The sequence below is a fragment of the Eschrichtius robustus genome, chromosome 9 (genome assembly GCF_028021215.1).
Source record: "Eschrichtius robustus isolate mEscRob2 chromosome 9, mEscRob2.pri, whole genome shotgun sequence".
NCBI classification, from domain to species: domain Eukaryota; kingdom Metazoa; phylum Chordata; class Mammalia; order Artiodactyla; family Eschrichtiidae; genus Eschrichtius; species Eschrichtius robustus.
The window spans coordinates 29,225,108-29,250,788 of record NC_090832.1 but is presented as its reverse complement, the minus strand read 5'-3'; the positions used below and the strand labels follow the sequence as shown (position 1 = coordinate 29,250,788).

The 25,681-nt window shown below is 39.5% G+C and overlaps 1 long non-coding RNA gene across 1 annotated transcript; it reads right to left on the bottom strand.

Annotated features, from left to right (window-relative positions):
* Positions 1-228: 228 nt before the first annotated feature.
* On the bottom strand, positions 229-24,598 carry LOC137769596 (uncharacterized). Its single transcript, XR_011075011.1, has 3 exons — positions 24,532-24,598; positions 7,275-7,368; positions 229-270 (listed from the first exon to the last, which is right to left on the bottom strand). It is a non-coding gene; the product is annotated as an uncharacterized lncRNA (long non-coding RNA).
* Positions 24,599-25,681: the final 1,083 nt, after the last annotated feature.

Genomic DNA, 25,681 nt, shown 5'->3' with positions numbered 1-25,681 from the left:
TGTAAATTGCTTCAGTCCAAAAGTAATCTGCCAGCATTCGTCAAAATATAAAAATGCACAGAGACTTTACCTACAATCTCAGTTCTGTGTAGTTATATGACAGAAATAAAAATAAACTATATAAACCTGTATACAGGTGTGCTTATTGAAGGAAAAACGCAGAACCCTGTGATGGTTAAGAGTACGGCCACTAGAGTTAGACTCGGTGAAATTCAAATCCATAACTTACCTTGTAAGTTGTTCAATCCTTATGTGCCTCAATTTTCTTATCTGCAAAGAAAGAAGGCAAAATAATATCTATCACATGAAATTTTTATAGAGATTAAACGATAGAATGCATGTTAAGTGCTTAAAACATTGTCTACTATATTTTAATACCAAATAAATATTGGTTAATACTATCATTATTTGTAATAACAAAAGCAACCTGGATATCCATCAGCAAGGAGAATAATTGAACAAACTGTACTATGAAGCCATTAAAAATAATGAGTCATATCTGTATGCATGTATTTGTCCAAGATACATTCAGTGAAAAAGTACAAGCTACAGTTTGATATATTGTATAATGCCAATTTTAGAATAAAAGCAAAACTAAATAATTCTTTTACAGATGTGCCTACTTTTGTAGTAGGATAAGATTTTGATATTAACCATGTTGTTGTTTTTTTTTCTTCCAGTAGTTCACATTTTACCCCCTTCTACCATTACCCCCATTCAGGCCCCTAGACTGCTCCGGGCATGTTGTTCCCAATGAGGTATGAACAGACAAAAGAATCATTCTAGCAACCGGTTTCCAAAAAGTCAAACTTGCAAATATTTGAGGGTTGGAGAAGAGAGGGGTCTCCCCACTGCCTGACTGGAAAAAGGTATCTGACAGAAATGAAAATACAAGTGTACAAAACACGTGTACAAGGATGCTTATTAAAGGTTGGAGAGGAGATGCTCCCAGCTTGGGAAGAGGTGAGAGTGTATTGGAAGGAAAGCAGTGAGTGTGGAGGTGAGCCCGGAAGAAAGGGGCCCAATGCCAAAAGCCTCAGATGAAGCCTGAGCAACTGGAAAACTACAGCTAGGCTGGTGGGATCTAAGACCAGAGGAAACTGCACTCGATTTCCAGGTGGAGGGCAGGGAGGCTGGCAAGAGCCTGCAGAGGAAATGGCTGTAGGGAGGCAGGCAGGTAAGGCCTCAGACAGCGTGGCACAGATTGCTGTGGCTCATTCATGGCACAGAAACCACCACACCTGACAGGGTCTGACAACAGGGGCCAAAGCATTTGTGGGAACCAGTGGCCAAGGCCGAGATGAAGGAAGGTATCAATATCACTATGATTACCAAGAATCAGATGCTGTTCGTGCTCTCCCTCCCACTCAATTTCTTGGTACTACGTAACCCCCTCCCTGAAACGCAGGCCCAGTTATAGGAAAAAAGGAGGTTATTCCAAATTAACTGAGACTGAGTGGCCACCTAACTGATGGGATGGAACCTCAAGCCAGAAATTAATTTGAGTTAAAGAAAAATTATATTTCTTCCTCATCAAAGTTGTGGACTCATGCCAGTTACAGGCATTTTAATATATTTACAAGTAGATGATGAAAATACAAATTGTTAAAATGGATCACCTAGAAGCAGGGGAGAGGCCATAGAGCTGGAAGGGGAAGGAGAAATTATTAGTTTTAATTTAGATATTTCTGTAAATTTAAATAGGTGAAGCAAATAGGCATTCCTTGTGTCAGTTAATTGACTGGAATAGTATTAAATGTAAAGACAAGTGCAGATGCAACAGCAAGTTAAAAATCATTTTGTAGTACATGATAAAAGTCATGATTCAAATGCCTATTTTGGGTGAATTATTAATATTCTTATGCCTCAGTTTACTTATTTATAAAATGAAGGGGTTGGATTAAGTGATTTATATAATCCATTCCTGTTCTTTAAAAGGTACAACTACATATGGTAGAAAAGAGTCATATTTGTGAAGGACCTTGGATAAGTAAAGACCTTCTAAGTTAATGTTCTAAAGATAACGGCTATAGGAACTACAGTGGAAAAACAACACTGTTCCATGGAACAGGGGTTTGGTTGCCAGTCTCAGCTCTGCCAATTATTTTCTGTGTAACCTTGGGCACGACAGTTTAAACACTTTGGGTTTCAACTCTCTAAACATCTCTGAAGTAGAAGTGCCCAAACCTGTCTGTACACTAGAATCAATCAGAGGTTTCAAAAAATACACATGCCATACATCCAATGGGAATATGTACACATGCTACCAAAAACATGTACAAGAATGTTCACAGCAGCACTATTTGTATTAACTCAAAACTAGAAACAATCCAAATGCCCATCAAAAGTAAAATGGATAAAGAAATGTTGGTATACTCGCGATTGGTTACTATAGAGCAGTGGTCAGCAAACTTTTTTCTGTCAAGTGCCAGATAGTAAATATTTTCAGCTTTGGCAGCCAAACAATCTCTGTGGCAACTAAACTCTGGCATTGTTGTGTGAAAGCAGCTGTAGACGATACAGAAACAAATTCGCCTGAAGGCTTCATGATCCGTGCAGGAGGCAAACAGGAGACCTGCCCTGGGTGCTGCCAGCCCTCTCACTATAGCTCACTTCTAATCTTGGCCTAGCCACACTGGCCTTCTTTATTTCCCTCAAAAGCACCAAATTCTTTCCTGCCTTAAGATTTCTGCACTTATTATTCCCAATGCTTCTACGGTCTGCCCCAAACTCTTTGCCCATCTGGCCCCTTTTTATCATTCCTAACTCTCAGGTACCTCCTCAATAATGCCTTCACTGGCCACCCAATCTAATTACACCCCATCACTCTATCCCATCATCTTTATCACATCACCTTATTTTCATCATAGCACTCCCTTATCTATTATCCGTTTTTATTTATTGCCTGGTTTCCCTGTATAGAACATAACCTTCGTAAGAGAAAAGTTGTGTGCTTCTCTCTGTTGGAAAAAAATTATCCAAGACTCAGAAACAAGCAAAAGAAATTACTGCGTGTACACTTAGTTTTAGTACTGGGCACTGTCTAGAGCAGAGATAAGCAAATGTTTTCTGTAAAGGACCATGCAGTAGCTATTTAGGCTTTGTGGGCCAGAAAAATCAAAACTGAGGCTATTATGTAGGATACAGGTACTTATATCACAACAGAGAAACAGTTTTCACAATTTTAAAATTGATACCATTCAAAACAAAATAATAATTGAATACAGTTTCTGATAATATAGGTCTATTAATATGAAGAATGAAATTCTTTGGGGGAGTACACATTTTGCTTCATTGAAGTTCAAAGTATGATCAAAATCAATTGCAGATGTTCATCTAATGCTGTTCTGTACTGAGATTTCATATATCTCATCTTCACACAGATAGGTATTGCCAAACCCTGATAGAATGTGATTCAATTTAGAATATTCATTTATAAAATTCTATTACATTCTCCTCTTGACATTTGCTCAAAAAATCATAATAATAGTTTACCACTGCTAAGCCATCAGAAGAAGAAAGAGGAGGAGGAGAAGGAGGGGGCGGGGGGAGGGAGAACAAATAATCAGCCTGGGAGTGCTTCAATAAAACTTTATTCACAAAACAGGAGGTTGGGGGCTTCCCTGGTGGCGCAGCAGTTGAGAATCTGCCTGCCAATGCAGGAGACACGGGTTCGAGCCCTGGTCTGGGAAGATCCCACATGCCGCGGAGCAACTAAGCCCGTGCGCCACAACTGCTGAGCCTGCGCGTCTGGAGCCTGTGCTCCGCAACAAGAGAGGCCGCGATAGTGAGAGGCCCGCGCACCGCGATGAAGAGTGGCCCCCGCTCGCTGCAACTAGAGAAAGCCCTCGCACAGAAACGAAGACCCAACACAGCCAAAAATACATAAATAAATTAATTAATTAATTTGAAAAAAACCAAAAAACAAAAAACCAGGAGGTTGACCCCCTGCTATATAACAATGAGAACAAACTGTAACTACATGCAATAACATGGATGAATTTCACATTCTGTTGAGTAAGAGAAGCCAGACACAAAAGAACAAACACTGTGTGGCTCCGTTTATATAAATATCAGAAATAGGCAAAAGTTAGCTATGATGTTAGAAGTCAGAATGTATAGTGGTTATCTTGGGAGAGAGTGACTAATAGGGGGCCTAAAGGGGTGTCTTCTGGTCTGGATTGATCTATTACTTGATTTGAGACTGTATTCACTTTGTGAAAATTAGTGGAACTGTACACTTATAGGCTTTGTACTTTTTTTTTTTTTCTGATGTAAGCTTGACTTCAGTGAAAAGTTTACATAGAAATTAGATATTTCAGGGTCTCATTCTGTAAGAATCTGCGTTAGTTGGTTGGAGGTGTGGCCTGAGCGTCTGTCCTAAACCAGCCTTGAAGACTTAAGTGACCTCTCCAAGGTCACAGTATTGGCAGAGCTGACACAGAGCAAGTTCTTACAGAGCAAGGTCTTACAGAGCAAGTTCTTACAGAGCAAGTTCTTACAGAGCAAGGTCTTACAGAGCAAGTTCTTACAGAGCAAGGTCTTACAGAGCAAGTTCTTACAGAGCAAGGTCTTACAGAGCAAGTGCTTAGCGTTCTGGGCATGGAGTAAGTCAGCTGTGCAGAAAGAGAGCACACACAGCACCTGCCCTTGAGAATGGACTGGTAATTAGCTGAAGGAAGCCAAGTTTACATTCCAGACTTTAACCTAGAGTGATATTTGCACTATCACCTGAATATTCTCATTGGCCTCTGCCACTTGGGCAGCACCCAGTTCAGAGCTTCGTAGATTTCTAGAGTTACTGGGAAGCTGCCAGGAGGCTTTCAGAGCTCAGCATGAGCCCAGTAGCCAGCTCTCCAAGCGGATGATCCCAGCATTCTTTCTAGTTCCCTGAGCCTCTTAACCTTTCTGTAAGGCATTGTGGTATAGCAGACACAACCTGAAGTTTGGGTTGAAACAGATAAAACTTCACATTCTGGTTTTGCAATTTGTTGGCAAATTACTGAATTTTACCCAACTCTAATTTGTAAAAATAGGCATAAAATCTCCTCCCACTTACTTCATCCCCACACCCCTATGACATGCCAAGTTTCTTTTCCTCTTTTTGTATTCAATAGTCATTGAGCCAACATTTATGTGTCAAACACTATTAAGGCTTAAGGATTATCTCACTTAATCCTTGTCAGTAAAGAAGGTTCATTCATGAACCACATTTTATACATGAAGAAACTAGGAATCAGAGAACTTAAGTGACCTGTCTAAGGTCACACAGGTAATAAGAGATGGAACCAATTTCCTGCTGAAGAAATCTAACTGGGAGCCTAGCCCTTAACCTCTGCTTGGGAAGAAGACAGTGCCTGGCAGCTGTCACTGTGTCCGGCCCATGGACGATATTCAATAGACGTTAATTCTGCATTTCCTTTTTCCTCAGAGAGCTATGAATCAGAGTTGAGGCTTGACAGTCAGAAAATCTAGCTTCTAGTGGCTTGGTAAGTCACTTTTATTTCCTTACCAATATAATAACGACACTGGATTGGATAAACCTGAAATGCTTCTCCTTAAGCTAAATGAATTTGTACTCTCTATGAATGTTTGCTCCAAACAGAAAATAGGACAGAACATTTTTGTCCTAAAATTTTATGAAAATTTTGCATTTGCCTCCATAATCTGAATTTCTTTTAAAAATAGATATTAAATTGTGTACTAGCCAAACCTCTACCACACACATACTGACCCACACTCACCTCAACCCATCCTGCAGCTCCTGTTTGACCCTTTACTCCAGGGACACCTCACTCATGGTTGCACATTCCCAAGGGTATCCTAAAATCAACTCTCAACTTGGTTTGAAAAGCAGAGTTTTTTGTTGATTTTCTCAAGCCTCTGTACCTGTACCATCCTACTAATTTGTGCGATGTGAAAGCATATGACACAGAAGCTCTCCCACACCTGACATGAGTCCCTAAAATTCATCTACAATGGAAGAAGTTATTCTCATTAAAACAATCTATGCACTTTTGACATCTTGCCAACTTGGCAGATAATGCTGAATTTTCTGCAAATTGAAAAGTGGTGATGGTGATGTAGTTGGTGGTGATGGTACTGATAAAATATAACCCTGTTTCCGTATGGGATGGTTTCTTTTATAAGAAAAAGGTGAAATATGGACCAGATTTGGAAACCATTAGACCAGCAAGAACATGTAGAGGGGAAGAATGGCAAATTCACAGACGAAACTAAGGATTGTTTTCCTATTACTCACTTTCCGGTCATTTGCCTACATCTAAAACCCAATGAATATTTAAGGGAGAATGAGTTTTGTTCAAGCCATTTGCAGAAGTAAAAACAAAGGTTGATTTGAGTATTAAACCAATATTTTGCAGAATTTTAGAGTAACATTTAAAATAAGTTGTTATAATTTATGGGATATACATAGAAGCATAACATTTTAAAAAACAAACCATTAAAAACCACTGTTAATTTTGGACGGCACAATAGCCAGTAGCGTTGAAAGATTTAGCATTCCAGTAATAAGAGTTTGGAATTCCAAAACATAGAAAAATTGTCATTTTTATTGTTTTGCTTAGTTTGGTTTTATTCCAGGAACTTAGGAGACACTGGGCCAGACAGTATAGATGACAAGTCATGATGTGAACGCTTCCTATGAGACAGGAAATGCTCTCAGACCCTGCACATGACCCCCGACAAAGTCTGATCTTTGTTTTCAGTACATCCCTTTGCTTCTTTTTACTTAATTCTATGTATTGTGTCCAGATGAGACAGAGAGAAAACTGCAATTTTTCTTTAGCAGGATAATATGCCTGCTAAAGAAATTGCTCTTATGGCACCGAGGAATAAGTGAACACACTTCCCACTGATTTATGAAGATATACTCGATATAAATGGAGTGACTGGCTATAGTAGCTTTTCTAAGGATTTCATCATAAACTTTTTCAGTTCCCAAATGCTAGTGGTTTCAAACACACACACACACACACACACACATGTGTATTTGTGTGTGTGTGTATATATATATATATATATATATATATATATATATATATATATACACACACACATATATGATTGGTTTTCAAGTGATTTCAGATTTTTAAGAAAGGAATCACTAAACATCAGTTTTAACAATGAGTGCATGTTGAATTTGTGTTTCTGAGCTATTACTATTTTGGTCATGCAGACTTTGGGAATTAATAACCCAGAATATTTCCTTTATCATTTTGAGACTGATTCATGCTGTCTTTGAATCTGCCCACCTGGAAGTGTCATGAAAATTTTTCCTTAAAAAACTGGAGTTGGCTTCAGTTCAACTCTGATTCCATCCATTGTCCCAAAGGCATGCTCTTATTGCTGCAAGAAAGAAAAAATATATATATAATGCATTTTAAAATTATTAAATAATGCTAGCTGAAACATGCAAATTTACAGTAACATTAATACAAAGTTATGGTAAAAATCTTTCCTCCTATAAGTACTTCTGATGAAATTATAGCAATATTATTTCAAGCTGAACCAGAAAACTGCAATAGAATATGTTTCAGCCCATTTGCTATACAACAAGTTTTTATTGCTAAAATCCCATTTTACTTTAGTATCATTTTTAAGGCATGTATTTGGTCATCGTGTGAGGGGGTGGAATGAGAGCCATCGGCATTTGAAAAGGGAATTGAGGTGTTGGAAGGGCCATGCTCTTTCCGAAGGCTTTAAAGAAGGACCTTTCCTCGCCTCTTCCAGCTTTTAGTAGCCCCAGGTATCCCTTGGCTTGTAGCAGCATAACTCCAATCTCTGCCTCTGTCTTTACATCACCATCTTCTCCATGTGTCTGTGTCTTCACATAGTGTTCTCTGTCTGTATGTCTTTCTCTTTTCTTAGAAGAGAGTCTTTTTGGACTAAGTGCTCACCCTACTTCACATGACCTCATCTTAACTAATTACATCTGCAACAACTGTATTCCAAATAAGGTCATTCTGAGGTGTTGGGGGTTAGGATGTCAACACATATTTTGGGGGGCCTGGGGATACAGTTCAACCCATAACACCTGCTTTAGCAGGTGTTCTAGATGCTAGGATTACAGCACGAATATCACAAAGTTCATGCTCTCCAAGTGCAAGGAGACTGACATTAAACAAAACCCAAGAATATCAGTTAGTTATAAGGGCTACATGGACAATTATATAATAGGGCACCTACTTAGACTGGGTGATCAGAAAGATCGTTGTAGGGTGACCCTTAAGCTGAGATCCCAAGGCAGGACAGAGGTAGCCATGCAAAGATGGAGGAAGAGGATTCCAGGCAAAGGAACCCAAGGGTTCCAGGGGAGACGAGCTAGTCCTTCCCCCACTGCTTACAGCAAAGTCTGTCAGCAGAAAGGATTGCCTTTCTTTCCATGAATTTATCCTTCACAAATTATGTACTTGAGTTTGAGCTTCTAGTAGGTAATTTTCTGTGAAGTTATGGACAGGTGGAATAGCAACCCAAGAAACGGAAATTTTTGTGTTCTAAAATACAGGATTCATCTTTAGTCTGAAGACGGCATATTGTTTTATGGACTCAGAGGCTATTCTTATTGTTTGACAGCTACATCCCAGATATAACTGAAGTATCATTGCAAAACCTGATAAGTCCTACTCATATCTCCTTACAAGATATCAAATCTGATTTGCACTGATGCATTCATAAAAGACGTTAGTATCACTTATAAGAAAATCATCCTCAAATTTATCTTTCCATTCATTTGAAAAAATGTAGGAATAGTCATTTTGGTGTAATACAGCTATTTTTCATAGAAGTCACATTTTTCTAAGAACCTTCTTCCCTTTTTTAAATTCTGTAGTATAGGATAGAGTGGTCTAAAGCTGGGCTCTAAATTGTTTCACCTCAAGGAAAATTGAGAACATTGTATGATAAGGAAAACCTGCAGAGAAGATTTAAAGGCTAAAGTCTTTTGCACGTTTTCTATTTCAGATTTGGGTTTGTATTTTTAATACCGTTAGGAAGATTCAGAGTAAAAATGGGGCACATTCTTTCATCTCTGTTGTTTGCAGACATAAGCATATTTTACTCTGAATTATTAACTTTTCCAAAAGCCTGTCAGTTTTTAGAAAAAGACCAAGAACTTGTAAAATAACACGTCAGAAACTGTGATTCGGAGAGAGGACAAATGTATCCAACTCCCAGAATAACCTCAGAATTGACCCAATTGAGTCTTGAATAGAAGCTTTCTAAGAATATGGTTGCTTCACAGTAACTTTCTATGAATTTTCTCAAACAAAATTTCACTAGGGCCAATGTTGCTCTTAAGATACTCAAAATTTAAAACTGCTCACCTTTTCATCCATTTTGGGGGGGAAAAATATCTAACAAATCCTTAAAAATTAATCAAATTAGCAACACCCTTCCTATGAATAAACATTTCAAGAAATTTGTAGGAGAGCGGATCTTTTCTATTGAGTTATATTTTAAATAATTGCATTAGAAGAAAGACATTAGGAGATTCAACACAAGGTTAATTCTACTCTATCCCTTTGGGTTCTTCTAGATTAGTCTAAACAAAGTAGACCAGCATTCATTCATTGATGGGATGCAAAAGTCAGTCATCTCCCTCCCCATCCTGCCCCTCCTCCATCTATGGTTCCTGGATGCATTAGACTTAGTCATGGGGCATCTGGTGTCCTGGCCCAGGGGACAGGCACAATGAAGACTGCAGCTACTAAGCGTGATCTACCAGGGCAGCCAGAAAGGAGGTCAGTTCTTATTCAGTTGGGTTTTCTGTTGCTTCTTTTTTTTTTTTTTTTTTTTTCTGTTGCTTCTTAAAGCCCACAATGATGATTTTCAGAGGTCTGAGTGAAAGGCTGGTTCCCTGGAAGAGTTAACAAATGAGCTATGAATATTTTATTAATACTAGCTCATCAAATAATGAACAGAGGCTGGTAGATTCAAAGCTGACATATAAATAACTGTTCAGACTCCACTGTTTGTAGTTGCTGAGAATTAAGATCTACTCTATAGTCTCTATAAATATAATTTCAGAGATAGGAAGGTGGGAATCCAGAATATAGAGAAGGCTTTGAACTTCCTTTGACTAAGCCAGTTGTAGGAAGCTATCACTTGTCTACTTATCACATCACTATCAAAAAGAGACCGTCTTCCTTTGGTAATGGAAGTGCATTACAAGAACAGGTACAAGAGTCTGTTGGCTTTTTGCTTGGTATTCATGTTACTTTTGTGCCTCTCAAGTTTTGCACATCAGTAAGTAAGTGAAGACAGTACGTTAGAAAGAAAAACTTGCCCTTGAGGTAGTTTGCAGCTTCAAGGAACAGAACAAGTGTCAGCCTATGAAAGAAAAGAGCAACTCACTCAGTGTCAAAACAAATGCAATCTGCTGTCTTAGGGGGAACAACTTGCTGGTACAGGTGAAGGAGCACTTTCTTTACATGAGAACCGCATCATCTTGGCAAGCTGTTTGAGTGAACCAGGCTGCGGTGGGGAGTTTTTTCCCCAAACCTTTCATTACGCCACTCTGACTTGCTACCAAAGGTTGCCTGGGCTTGTCGATACTAGTGAGTTCTGTGCATCAGTAGGGACTGAGAATATAAAAAAAAGAAGAAACTTCACAGATGTGGGTTATTTCAGAAAAGTGGAGAAGAGAAGGAGGGAGATTGTAGATCTTAGGGAAAATATTAATATTATGAGTCAGATACACCTGAGGTTTCCATACGCTTTGCAGATTCAATTTATGTGGTGAAGCACACATCTTCTTTCTTTGTTTACTCTTCCAGATTCTCCTCTTGATCCTCCTCCAACTTGGGAATTTCTTCTGCTGGATTTCAAAGCTGTGATTTTAAAACAGTCTGCTCTGGCCTGGGCAGATTTGTTTGATCACGATGGTTCCCTAGGCAAGGACTAGACAAAGCAGCGTAGCAAACAAGATGCTTCTAGAATAAGCAACATTTTAGTAAAGAAGACTATTTGGGGGTGAATGGACCTCGACTTCTTGAAATTGGAACTCTACTTTGTTCAAGTTCCCCGAATAGTTATCTCTTTATTGCATTTGAGATAGAAAGTCTCTTAGCTATAGTTCAGAGAAAGCGAAACACAGTAGAAGTTATCATTCCCATCATAATCCAAGTGAGTCAGTTGCAGACACAGGAGGCGGGGGCGTAGGGGGGAGAGGGCTGTGCTTTATGTAGGCATTCTGAAATCTAAGACCTTTTCATCTGTGAAGGGGCTGACAAACTACAGCCCCCAAGTCAAACCCAGCCCAATTCTAGAGGCTAAGAAGAACTTTTACATTTTTAAAGGGTTGTAGAAGCAGTAGCAGCAGCAACAGAAACCTTAGATATCCTCAAAGCCCTAAAATATTTATTATCTGACCCTTTACAGAAAAAGTTTGCTGACCCCTGACGTAAGCCTACAATTCCCTAGAGCTTTAAGTGCTTCTTCGGGTTCCTGTAAGTAACCACTGATGAGAAGAAAGAGGGTGTGGAGGATTTTGTGGGAGGTGTTAGAACAGGGCCTGGAGAAGAACTATGCACCTGGTATCTGCATTCCTTTGGGCAGAACTCAATCACGTGGCTACAGCTACCTGCAAAGGAGGACAGGAAATACAGTCCAGCTCCTTGCCAAGGAGGAAAATAGATCTGGTTGGTGAAAATGCCAGTGTTACAAGGCACACAAGATTAACTGCTCGCAAAATTAAATAGGCAGTTGTTGAAGAGTTCAGGAAAAGGCTAGAGCACTTCAGACTGAGGTTATGATGTTATCATGGTGGTTTCCCAGAAGAGGTCAAACTGTGATGGCCAATCATCAAGAGGGTGGGAAATATAGGTAACTGGAATGAGATCATCAAAGCACAAGCGTGGAAAATGTAAGGCTTGCACAGGGAATCATATTTCACAAGGAAAGAAGCTTCACAGGGAAGTTCTCGGAAATACTCTTTAGAAAGACTGGGTTCCACTGGTAAAAGGCCTTGAGTGTCAGGCCATGGCAGGCAGTATATATGGAGGCCGACTTTTAAAAATCATCCAACCAGTGATTTTGTTTTTTCCTGATTTTTAATTTATTTGTTTATTTTTGCTCTATGGCTGCATTGTCTACGAGTCTGGAAACCCTGCATCTTGAGTTTCTTCACAGATTTCTCTGGGTGAAGGCTACCTTCAGAAGATAGGAGTGTTAGGATTTCAAGAAACAAAATGAAATGATAAAAATTGACCCATCTCTTTTAAAAAAAAGTCAAATTTGTAAATTATACATTTATAAGAGTATATGATAACATTTATGGTCAGTTTAAAGAATAATAATAAAATGAACACTCAGGCATGTACCATCAACATAAGTAATAACAGAATATTGTCCATATTTGGGACACTCCCCCAACCCCCCCATGTCTCCTTGATCACATCTCCCTCTCTCTATTACCCCCTTCCAAGAAACAATAATTCTGCATTTTATATTAGTTGTTCCTTGCTATTCTTTATAGTTTTACCACTTACATACGGATCTCTATAAATACATTATTTAATTTTACCTATTTTTGACCTTTGTACAGATGGACTCATATTAAACATATTCTTCTGTGACTTGTTTTTCTTAATATTACATTTTTAAGATTCATGCAAGATTCTACTGTATGGTATCCATTCTACTCTAGATGGTCATTCCTGTTTCTTTTTAAATTGGAGAAAAATCTATCTCTTCCAAAGAAGACATTAAAATGAATACTAACAAAACAGAACAAAATAAAACAAAAACCAGGAAATAAGATGCTAGTGAAGGATGCATTACTCCTTGTTTGTAGAACATTTGAAAAGTCCAGTATCTCTCCTTGGGACTCCTTGTTCTTACAGGAGTATAAAGTTTGGCTTACCATGTTTTAACTTGATTTGTTGTGACATTTATCTGTACTCTTTTTGGTGGTTTGTTTTTTCGAAGCACCAGTTCCTGCATGTGATTGAAGGGCTGTGGCTACTTTAGACACTGCCCCTGTCCCCTGGTCTTCACCCTGCCAGTTAAGAACATTCAAGGCACTTTTGTGCTACCAGGTCTCAGATTCTACTTCAGGACATTTTTTGCATGGGCCTTTATGAGAGAATTTCCTTGCAAACCTCAGGCCCTTGACAACACGTGACTTGGCTTTTATAATCCAGTTCTTCCAGATATAATGTAAGTCTGACTGTGATAATTTTATGTTAGTCATCTTCATTGTTAGACTTTTGTCCTTGAGTCTATGAATGATTCAATTTCATAAATGAAATAAGCCCTGTCTCCTTCACATCTTGAGGCTGGCTCAGAGAACGCTTCTCAGCTCCAGCTGATACATCTATTTACCCAACCACCCCGGAAAGCTTGGAAATCCTGAATTGGAACCTGGGGAATGTCTACATACAGTCCCATAAGAGAATCTCAGCTGCTCAGTTCTCACTATCTAATGGAGTTTTGAAGAATATAAACAGCCACCTAATCTCTTCCCATAGAAAGAGATAAGAAAATCTGTCTGAGTGGTGGGACATTTTACTTCTCAAACATTTCTTTAAGTTTCTTTTCCTTTTTGTTTTATGTTTCACAGTCAGGTTTCAATTCTGAAGAATTAGCATATGTTTGCCTCATGAGAACAACCTGAGTTGCAAAAACTCATTTTTAAGCTTCTCTGCTTAAAGCAATCAGGTCCATAAATTATACATCTGTTACCTGATATGCATTTTCTAATAGATAGTCTAAAGCCATCCCACGTGAATACTCATTTTCACATTAAAGGTAGAAAAAGCCTGGAAGCCTAATTTTCTGGGTTTTTTTTTTTTTTTTTTTTTCCTTTTGCCAAGAGGCAGATACTCTTCTTTTGAAAATCCTATTTATTCCTGATGGGAAGTTTTATTTCTATCTTCAGATGCATTATTTTAGATTTGTGTAATCAGTTCAGCAAACTGCTTCTTAAAGTAATAAATAAATATCAAATTAAGCTTGCAGTTAGAGTTTACTAAAAATATAGGTTGCTATAATTTTGTTGGTGATAGAAGTACAGAAGTAGAAATGATTAGTGATGATTACTAATTACACAGCTGCATTCAGAGAACACAAGTCTATAGAACCATGGATTTAAAGTTAAATAAGGGCTTCATCCTAGGAAAAACCACTGTAGACAGTGTCTAAATGCAGCTCATTTATAGTCTGTACTTAATCACCCCCATCACCTGCCATCACTTCGCTTAGCAAAGAAAACCAGAAAAATAGAGCACTAGAATGACCATCTCATTCGTCTTTCCTTGTTGTTTTGTTGACTGTTAATTTGTGTTTAAAAAACACCATCAATGTGAGAAATTATTAATTATTAATTATTATGTGAGAAATTATTAATTATTAATTATTATGTGAGAAATTATTAATTATTAATTATTATTATTAATTATTAATTATAAATTATTAATAATAGTGAAGAGGCAATTCTGACCTCTTTCTTTCCTAAATTTTGGATAATCTGTCCTGGCATTTCATATTAAAAATGGCTGGGACTCCCCTGGTGGCACAGTGGTTAAGAATCTGCCTGCCAATGCAGGGCACACGGGTTCGATCCCTGGCCTGGGAAGATCGCATATACTGTGGAGCAACTCAGCCCGTGCATGACAATTACTGAGCCTGTGCACCACAACTACTGAAGCCCGGGCGCCTAGAGCCCATGCTCTACAACAGGAGAAGCCACCTCAATGAGAAGCTCTCACATCGCAACGAACAGTAGCCCCCGGAAGAGTAGCCCCTGTTCGCCGCAACTAGAGAAAGTCAGAAAGCCCACGTACAGCAACGAAGACCCAATGCAGCCAAAAAATAAATAATTTTTTTTTTAAAAAAGGGCTTATTGGTGAGGCTAGTGAAAATCTCTATAAAATAAAATCACTAAATATTTGACTTATAGACAGAAGATGTGGGTTTGATCACTTCATCTGTAGCTGAAAATAAGAAAACCTACAAAGTCGCTCTCAAATTTTTTTTAACTGTTTACTTTTTTTGATGAGCACAAAAGTCACATTTTTTCTTTTCTGTTCTTCACTCCTGTAAAAAATAATTATTTTAGTAAAAACAATTTTGCAAATAAAGCAACAGAGATCCAGAGAGGTTATGTGAAATTGTAATATCTCAAACTTAGTTCTCTTACATCCCAGTCATGTGTTACTTTCAGTACTCAGTGACCAAAAACAAAAAAGACAAAAGTGGGGCAGGGGAGCGAAATGGAAATAGAAAAAGGATAGAGAGACATAGGGAGAAAAAGAAAGGGAGAGAGAAAAGAAGAGAGGAGAGAGAAGAAGAGGATGTTATTACTTTTATGAATGTTAAATAGAGGATGCTGGGTAGGGAGGAAAATGATGATAGTGGTAGGGAAAAAAGAATATGGAAATAAGGAAAAAGTTGTCACCTAACAAGCATAGCTACTGTGGCTATAATTTTGCAGCTATTTAACCCGATTGTTGAATTAGGAAGATGTATGCACCTTGCCTTCAGAGAGGTGGCTTGGTGTGATGAAATAGATTTTAAAAAGAAAGAAAGAAAGAAAGAGAGAAAGAGAGAAAGGGAGAAAGATAGAAAGAGAGAGAAAGAAAGAAAGAAAGAAAGAAAGAAAGAAAGAAAGAAAGAAAGAAAGAAAGAAAGAAAGAAAGAAAGAAAGAAAGAAAGAAAGAAAGAAAGAAAGAAAGAAAAAAGAAAGAAAGAAAGAAAGAAAGAAAAGAAAGAAAACTTCCAGAGAGATGCCTCTGTTGGAATCTATTTCCACCACTGAAGTGCAGAGTTACCTTGGTCAAGTTACATAACTTATTTACTTTTCTTTCCCCCTGTGAGAAATGGTGATAGAATATCCACCAACCCTACCCACCATTGGGTTATCTGAGGACCCAATGAGATCACTTTTGTGTAAAAGCTCTTTGAAAGCTGCAAAGCACCAAAATAACATATAATACATAGCCAACCACAAGGAAGCTGCAGGCTGTTCATGGACCTGGCAGTTGAAAGTCAAATGCCAGGCCCATGAACAGAAAATGGAGAAGACGGATCACCTCCTTTTTAAGAAGAAGGCAGTTATCCCATAGCCAGAGTTTTAAAACCACCTTTGACATTATTTGCGTGTTTACTATTAAGCTACAGAGCATAAGCAATTTTATTTTAGCATTGTGATTATAAAAGTAATGGTTCAAAGAGGTGTTGGGAGAAGGGAAGCAATGTATTCAGGGCTGAGAAGTGTTCTAAGGGGACTGGGTCACTTGGCCCCCTTTCCAGAGCACTGGGAGATGCCTGCAAAGCGTGAAAGCTCCCAAGGGGCTTGCATCGGCCTCTCTGCCCTCTCCTGAGCGGCGCAGAGCCAACTGCAGAGCTGGAGAGAAATGAGCCTGACAGATCCTCCTGCAACCTCCCAGCCCGGTGCCTCCTGTCAGAGCCAGCCAGCCAGGGGTGGAGACGGATGCAGTGAGCACCGGGGCGAATGCAGGATCAGAGCTGCTGACACACTGACCTCTCGCCCCTCAAACTGCTGGGGCTCCAGAGAGGAGATAGACATTTGGAACAGAGATGACAAAAGGCTTTTCCCTCCAACTGCTCAGCTTGTGGTACTGGATTTTGGAGGATTAAAAAACAAACAAACAAAACTACTGCTTATCCTCTCTGGGCTTATCAAGTGTTTTATCACATTTTTATAAAATATAGCCTTAGCCTAAGAGCCTTGTTTGCATGAGGGTGTGTCCAGTTCATGGGTGGAAAATTGCCATAATTCTTTCGATTCTGTTTTATGTCCCTCCCTCCTTCGTTCAGTGGTTCAGAGCCTCTCTTGTGATCCTAATATGCTCTAATCCTAAGGATTAACTTTGAGATTTTAAAGTTTCAAGGACCAAAATGGTGGGGAAAAAAGAAATCAGAGCTCTTTGGGGAATAGGGTCAAACATTTGCCAAATGTCTGTATGAAGAGCAGATATAACTCTTTTCTTACTTAGTCAACCATCCAATTATATTTTTAAATGGTTATTCAGCCAATACTGTGTCAAAGGCACCATATGCCCTTTTCTTTTAATCCTTCAATTCAGCAAATTAACTGAGGTGACCAATTTCGTCACTAAAATGGTCACATTGGTTGTGCACTTATGTCTCTTTTCCACTTGTGGTTTTTCCCAACTCCTGTGTCTGAGACAGGTGTTGACAATTGTTATTGTGTGATGGGAATATTTAGAAACACCAGCACAGTTGGGTTGACAAATGTCTTCATCAGGAAGTCATGAATTGGCTTGTGGTAAGGAAAGGTCGATTTGAAAACCGTCTTCCCCTTGGTCTCATTTGGATTTTCTCTTTCTTTTGCTGCTCTCGTTTGAGAATTCTGCCCTTTCAGTCTCTGCAAAGCCTGTCTTGCTGGCACTCTCCTACATACACATGCCTTCCTTGTAATCATCTTACCACTTTCTAAGAGAAAGTTGTAGACTCATATAGTAAGAAACAAAAGTTGGTGTCAGCTCTCTCTTAGACAATAGACTTCAGAAACAAAAGAAAAAGATTCTACACGCCAAGATGCATAAGCAATCAGTTCTGAAACCACACTGGTCTTTCACCAGCACCAGGATGAGCCGCATCCCAGGCAGCCTGGTGAGCAAATTCTGAGGCTTTCTTTTCATTACAAGGCAAAAGCCCATTGCACTGCCATTGGCCTGCAACACACTTTTTAACTTAAAAGCAAATTCTTATTCTTTGAAGACTAAACATTAAAAAAAACCAAACCACCCTTAAACCTCAACAGATTTCAGTCTCTCTGGAAAAGCAGTTGATAAATACACTCAAACTGTGAATATATTTTCACACTGTTAAGCATTTATTTATTTAAAAATAATATATGTTTCTGGAAAAAGCTCTCTTTTGAAAATCTCCCCAGGGTCAGATCACGTACATATAGTCTGTGGAATCAAGGCCTTGTAGGTAAGAACAATTATTTTTGTCGTATGAATTCCTCAGGAAAGAAGATCATGCCAGGATAGGCATCTACTTTTTTTTTCTTTTTAATTTAGATTCTCCACCCTATAATAATCTACTAAAAATTGTATTTCTGGTAGCTTTGTAATGTGTCAACTTGTCGAGGATGAACTACATTTCCCAAATTTCTGTTCCTGTATGTTTCAAGTGCAGGTGGGCTATAAGAAAGCTGCTGTGGGAGATGCAGAGGGGGGAAGGGAAGCAGCAGCCCTATTCTCGCTCATCCACACTGTTGCTTACCTGCTGGCTCATCTCATCAGTGTGAGGCTGTGGCCAGCCTTACGCCTGTCTCATCATCCCTGGATTCTCCTTCAGCTTCTCTGATTCCTGCACCAGGTGAGCAGAAAGGAGCAACTGCTCTCCACACAGTGATAAGACATTTGCTTGCCAGAGGGTGGGGAATAAATCCCATGAAAAATCAGGGACCTGCAACCCCAGTGAAATGTCTAGGTGTCCAGTCTGTGGCATGTTAAGGTACCCTTTCTGACCCATTTACTGAGTGACCCAAAAAGCTACCGGGTGTGAGCAGGGGCCCAGAACAAGAGCAAGCTCTATAAGAAGCCCAGACCGCCACTGGTTGTTACCAAACGCAAATTCATGTGCCCAAGGCACAGTGAGACCAAATAAACGTCGGAGTCGGAGTTTCGAGCAAAGAAAGGTTTATTGCAGGGCCATGCAAAGAGGCGAGGTGACTCATGCCTCCCCAAACCCTGAACTCCCCGAAGGATTTCAGCAAAACATTTTTTAAAGGCCAGGTGAGGGCGGGGGGCGGTCGCAGCATATATGATCAGTTTGTGCACAATTCTCTGATTGGTTGCTGTTGAGGTAACAGGGCAGTGTCACAGGGGTTAACATTATCAATCCTTAGGCCCCAGGAGGTCTAGGGGTTTATGATCATCAAGTAGTTAATTTCTTCCATTTGGTGGTGGTTTTAGCATCTGTAAAACAGCTCAGGAAGTGTGCATCACATACTATTGTCTAGGTACTTCAGAGAGGAGATACAGCAGAGGACGGGTCTGTCCCAGGAAGGCCCCATAGGGTCCTAATCAGTTACACTCGGGCTATCTAATCCAGAAGATCCAATGGTGCTTGAAATGTCACTGCCAGATAGGGATGCTATTTAGAGCCTCTTTCAGATTCCTATAGGTGGATCACAGTGCAAATCCTTAGGATTTTAGAATAAAGCCCTCCTCTGTGGATAACTATTCTTCTTTTAAGAAATAGCTTACATTTTGCTACTGGGTCTTAGTAGAAATTGAATGCTTGGCCATGGGTCACTAAGGTACCGTGTGACCTGAGCTGTCTAATGGTAGGGACAATGGTCTCTGAAGGATTTCCCTTTACCACTGAAGGAAAGTGGTAAAAGGAAATCCTCCCAGTGCCAGAATTTTGAGCACTGCCCCTGGTTGTCCATTTTGTTTGGAAGGAGAGATGTCCAGAAGTACAAGTCTACACTAATTTATGGGCCATGGCTAATACTTGGCTGGAAGGTCAAAAGAATTGGAAGGAATGTGATTGAAAAATTGGTGTCAGAGAGATCTGGAGGAAAAGTAGGTTGACAGATCTCTCCAAATAGGCATGGTATGTGAAGATATTTGTGTTATGTGAATGCTCACCAAAGGGTGAACTCAACAGGGAAATATTTTAAAAATCAGATGGAGAGGATGAGCCATTCTGTGGACATCAGTCAGCCTCTTTCTCCAGCAACTGTTGTCATTGCCCAAATGGCTCCTGAGTAAAGTGACCATGGTGGCCGAGATGAAAGTTATGCAGGGGCACAACAACATAGATGTCTACTTACCAGGGACCACCTGACTATGAGTGCTGCAGAGAGCCCAATCTGCTAATAGCAGAGGTCAAGAGTGAACCCCTCTCATGGCACCATTCCCAGCTACTAACTAGCCAACCTGTTGGCAGGTTGATTACATTAGATCAGATCTTCCCTCATAGAAGGGGCAGTGCTTTGCTCTTACTGGAATAGGCACTTACACTAGATACAGATTTGTCCTCCCTGCTCACAATGCTTCTGCCCAAACCACCGCCAAAACCATACACGGAAGGACTTATTCACTACCATGGTATTTCACAAAGTATCGCTTCCGACCAAGAAACTTATTTCACAGCAAATGAGGTACAGCAATTGCCTCATGCATCTCACTGGTCTTATCATGTTCCCCATCACCCTGAAGCAGCTGGCTTGATAGAATGATGGAATGGCCTTTTGAAGACTCAGTTATGGTCAGCTGTCCAGGATGCAAATATGCTCTAAATCATCATCCAATATTTATTTTTGTTTCTCTCACAGACAGTATTCATGGGCCTGGGAACAAGGGGTGATGATGAGAAAGGCTCCTTTCACTATTGTCCCTGGTGAACCACTAAACTGCTGCTTGCAGTCTCTATGATGTTAGGATACGCTTGTCTAGATTTCCAAAGGAAGGAGTGCTTCCACCAGGGCACCCAATGATGACTCTGTTGAACTGGAGTGCCCCTTGACTCATGCCATTGAATCAACAGGCACAGAAGGGAGTGACTGAACCTGCGCTGCTTCTACACAAAGAGGTAAAGGGGAGTGTCTCCAATGTTAAAGATCCTCTAGGTTGCCTCTCAGTATTCCCATACTCTGTGATTAAGCTCCATCAACTCAATTAACAGGACTCCTAATGACCCAGACCCTTCAGGACTGAAGACTTGGTTCACCCCACCAGGCAAAGATACACAACTAGCTGAAGTGTTTGCTGAAGATGAAGGGATATGGAATGGGTAGTGGAAGGAAGTAGTTATAAATGCCAGCTATGACCACACAACCAGTTACAGATATAAGTACTGGAATAGTTATGAGTATTTCTTCCTTACTATGATATGACCATGTATATGTATGTATAATTATATATAGTTTATATGCATATATGCATATAAATATATATATATATATATATATATTTACCCAATTATTTTTGCATTTGTCCTCTTTCTCATGCCCTTATCTAACATAAGATGTGTTAATAGTAGTAGACTTAGTATCTCAGTATATAAATTATAGGATAGCAGAGGGGAAATGTGAATTAGCAAGGAGCACACTAAAATCAAACATCACCCAAAGTCAAAAAAAAGTTTTGGATCCTCTTCTGGGGAAAGGTTAATGTGTTTGCGTTGTACTTGGGATAGATGCATCATGTTAGGTAGAGACATGGCTGTGTTATTATCTTTATTTGGAGAGTAAGTATGATGTAAAGAAACGTGTTCGAGTGCCAAGTTGTTATGAACTAACTTTGTAATGAGTGAACTTGAGGAGGCTGAACTATATTTCCTGGAATCTCTCTCCTGTATATTTCTGGTTAGAGTGGGCAGAGGGACATTCTTGTGAAAAATTTGGAGGGGGTGTGTGAGGCTGCAACCATTTCATAGCTCGTACAAGTTGCCTTTTCTCTGCCGTCTCACCTCCTGCAAGAGACAGTAGCTGGGCCTGTCACTGCTCTGCCTTCCCTGGATCCTCCTCCAGCTCCTCCAACTCCTGGGCCCGGTATGTGCGTTTAGCTCTGTGATGAAGGGCCCTGCTTTTGCAGGACATCCATGCAATCAAGGTCAGAGACATTAGAACTGATACAAGTTTCAATCTCTCCCTTTGAGCTACAGCTTGTGCCTCTGGATTCCAGCTTGTTCTAAAATAGGCTCTTCCCCATTTTACATACACCTTCTTTTCCCGACAGCCTTTCCTTGGACTTCAAGCTACAACATCAGATGTGAAGACAACAACCTTACAGACATGAATTAACCACACACAACAATTACATAGGGTCAAATCCCTGTAACTATATTATACAAGTATCCCCTAATGTTTCTGCTTCTGTAATTGAACCCTGACTAACACAGTATTTTGGTTGAATTTTAAAAGGTTACATTCTTTAAAAAACAAAAAAAAACCCTCAATTTTTTAAAGGGATAATTGACATACAATAAAATGCACATATTTAAATTGTACAATTTGATAAGTTTTGACACTTGCATACACCCATGAAACCATCATTATAATCAAGAGAGTGAAAATACTCATCAGCCTCAAAAATCTACTTTGTCCTCTTTCTAACCTCCCCCCACCCCTCACTGCTTCTCCCTCCCCACCTCTCCAGGCAACCACTGATGTGCTTTCTCCTATTCTAGATTAATTTGCATTTCCTAGAGTTTTATTTTATTTTTTAGTTCTTTTCTTGTTTTTTGTTTTTGGCCATACCGTGCGGCTTGTGGGATCTTAGTTCCCCAACCAGGTTTTGAACCCAGGCCCTGGCAGTGAAAGTGCCAAGTCCTAACCACTGGACCACCAAGGAATTCCCTCTAGAGTTTTATATACATGGAATCATACAATACACACTCTTTTTTGTCTCTCTTATTTCACTCAGCATAATTATTTTGAGATTCATCTCTGTTGTTATGTGTTCATTTTAAAATAGTTGACTCTAAAAGGTTAAATTCTCTTTTTTTAAAATCTAAATATAATTGGCTTATAATGTTGTGTTAATTTCAAGTGTACAGCAAAGTATTTCAGTTAGACATCTATCTATCTATCCATCTGTCTGTCTATCTATCTATTCTTTTTCAGATTCTTTTCTCTTATAGTTTATTACAAAATAAAAGGTTAAATTCTTAATTAACAACATTTTGTTTAAATATAGGTCAAACACAAGCATTTAGATGCAGCGTGACTGGGCATAATTCAGAGAAACAGGAGTCCAGGCAATCAGAGGTGATACATTGGGAGCACTTCCTGATGGCAGGAGGACCTAGAGATGGCAGGAGCATGAGCTTCTTTGGAAAGGGCTTTGAAAGGCTGGACTCTGTGTAAAACAGAAATCTTGACCAGTGGAATAGGGCTGGACTGCGCCATCTCCAAAGGTTATCTAGGAGACTAGGGAGGGACCAGACACCACCCACTGAATTTTGAGTGTGGCACCTTCAGAGAGAAACATGGAATGATATCAGCCTGAATACAGATGAGTCATTCTTGTTCTTACCTTGCTTCAGCACCATCAACATATGAATTCAGCAGCCACACAGGGTCCCTGAAAGCCTCCAAATATGAGTCATAGAAAGCAACATAATGTAGTGGACATTTGACTGAAAAGCAGGAGAACTGGATGTTAACCCAGATCTGGCACCTATTAGCTGTGGGACTATGAATAAATCAGACTCTGTTTCTGAGTCTCATTTCCTCAACTGTAAACTGAAGGAGCTGGATTATGTGATCTTGAAAATCTCTTCAGTCTATGCATCTAAGAGTGGGATAATAAAGGCCTAGAAGAGGAACAGGTGTTGTCATGCCAAGAACCATATAGACAACCTGAATCAAATCCCATGTGTAACTGTAGGCACTACAGCAGAGCCAGCCATCCACTCATCCATTCACCCATCCATCCATTCATCCATCCATCCATCCATCCATCCATCCATCCATCTATTCATCCATTCAGAAAATATTTAGTCAACACCAATATGTACAAGACATTGTGCTCAGCAGTGGAGAAAAGAAGATGAATGTGCCCCAATGCCTTTCTTCAAGAGGCTCACAGTTCAGTAAGAGGAAACAAACTAATTACAACATTTGATAATTTTAATAAATGCGTTAAGAACAAAGATGGTGTTTTGGTAATATTTTGATTTTCAGAACCTTATACAGAGTAAGAGGAAGATAATTTTTGTTATTGAAATAACTGAATATGAGTACATTTAGGGCAAAGGGCACTTCAGAAAGTACTACATGAAGATACAGGAGGGAGAGATTAAAAATGTTAATCTCAAGCATTGTCCCTTTAGGAAACTCATGGTCACCCTTTTTCCTTGGCATATCATACCATATCATATCATATCTAGTTATATATTTCTTATATGTACTAATTACTCAGCAAGCCTTTAGAAAGGAAGAGAAAAGAGAAAAAAATTCTAAGTCTACTCTCCATATAGCTAAACAGGTAACCATCAATTTTCGCTATTAGAAGAGGCCCAAACTGGGAAGCCACAAACTTTCTAAGCAAAGGATACATCATCTAGGATTGGCCAAATTTAATTAATCCAATATTATTAACTTACACTTTTAAATATAAAGGCAATAATTTTAAACCCGAGGTTCATCCTCATAAAAAAAATATGTTTTTGAGGTTTATGTGATAAACGCTAATGTATTTACTTATTAGCATCTAAATTTTCCAGAGATGGCTTTAAATCAATACATTTCTGTTTTCAAAAAAATTCTCCTGTATTCTTTTCAATTTTATCAGAATGAGACAGCTTTAGGTGAATTGATTAAAAGAGAAGAAACAGCTTATACCAACAGAGAAACTCTGACCATCATTTTTATTTTTTGTTCTTAACATATACAGTTGAAGATAGTAGTAAACAAACAGCATATGCCTATTTTAATAGTTTAACCTTAAATGCTTAGCTATTCAACAGACCTGGGTGAAGTCTGTTCCTCTCTCTGACTTCCCCAAAGCCAGCAAGCTGGGTCATGTGTCTGGCTGATCTCCCAACACCACCTACCTCCATTCCATGAGATGCCGTCAGATCCCACCCAAAGGAGCCAGTCGTCCCCATGAAACAATGAACAATTCTTACAAGACACAAGTGGAGCTCTGTTACTGTGGCACAGGAAGGCTCGATAAGATCTCCCAACCACAGCATTCTTTTGTGTCAGCAGACGCAAGTGGGATGTTCCTTCTGCAGCTCTTACGGTGCAAGAGGAAGCAGGCTTTGAAACACAATGTTCATTGAAATCGGCTTTCATCTAAGGAATCCCGTGGTGGCTCCTGCTTCACGATGTACATTCTGTCTGCAGCTGAGCTCTCCTGATGCATTTCCGCTGTTTGTTCTGCGGGGGAAGGCAGCACCTTTATGAGACTCACTCTTACTAGGTAAAGGGCATCACATTGTGCTAGGCAAAGCATACTGTGTCAGGATGTCTCCAGTGAGTCTGGAGCCTAGAAGGAACATTAAAAATAAAATTTAGAAAAACAGTCAAAGCCTCCGCCATCCTGGCTCACTGATGAAGCACTAGCTCTGTCAGGGGAGGAACATAAAGCTGCCCAGATGACTCTTGGGCAGCACATGTATGCTTGGTGACCTTTGGAGCAGGAAGTATTTGTTGCTTTAGTTATTGCAGTGGGCACAATGCCCCAGGCCACAAATAGTGGTACTTAATTATGGTCTGAGTGCTATGGACACTCAGAGAACCTGCCCAGTAGCATGTTGTTCTCCATTATTCATTGTGAGGTGATTGTGGCTCTCAAAAGACAAAAATGGGGAAGAGGAAGTAATCCACAGTGTCAAATCATAGGTAAGAAGTTTCTCCATCCTATTGTCCTAAGTTATTAACAATTCATCTTCTTTTCAGAGAAAAACATTCTGGATTAATAAAGAGTCTCTCCGATTAAGAAGAGGTCTAAATCAATACATGGAGAAATAAGCCAACGCTGTTTAGTACAGTTTTCCTTCTTTCTAGACACCTCCTCCCATATATCACTGCCCTTCCTTCTCTGCTCCACTCCACCTAGACTAACCAACTTATAACGCAAAGTAAGCTAAACAATTAACTCTCAGTATGGATAGAAGAGTGGAAATGATACTTTTCCACTTCCATGGCACTTAACTCTGCATATATTTTTTTTCCCTTGACACTCAAAATAAGCTGGAG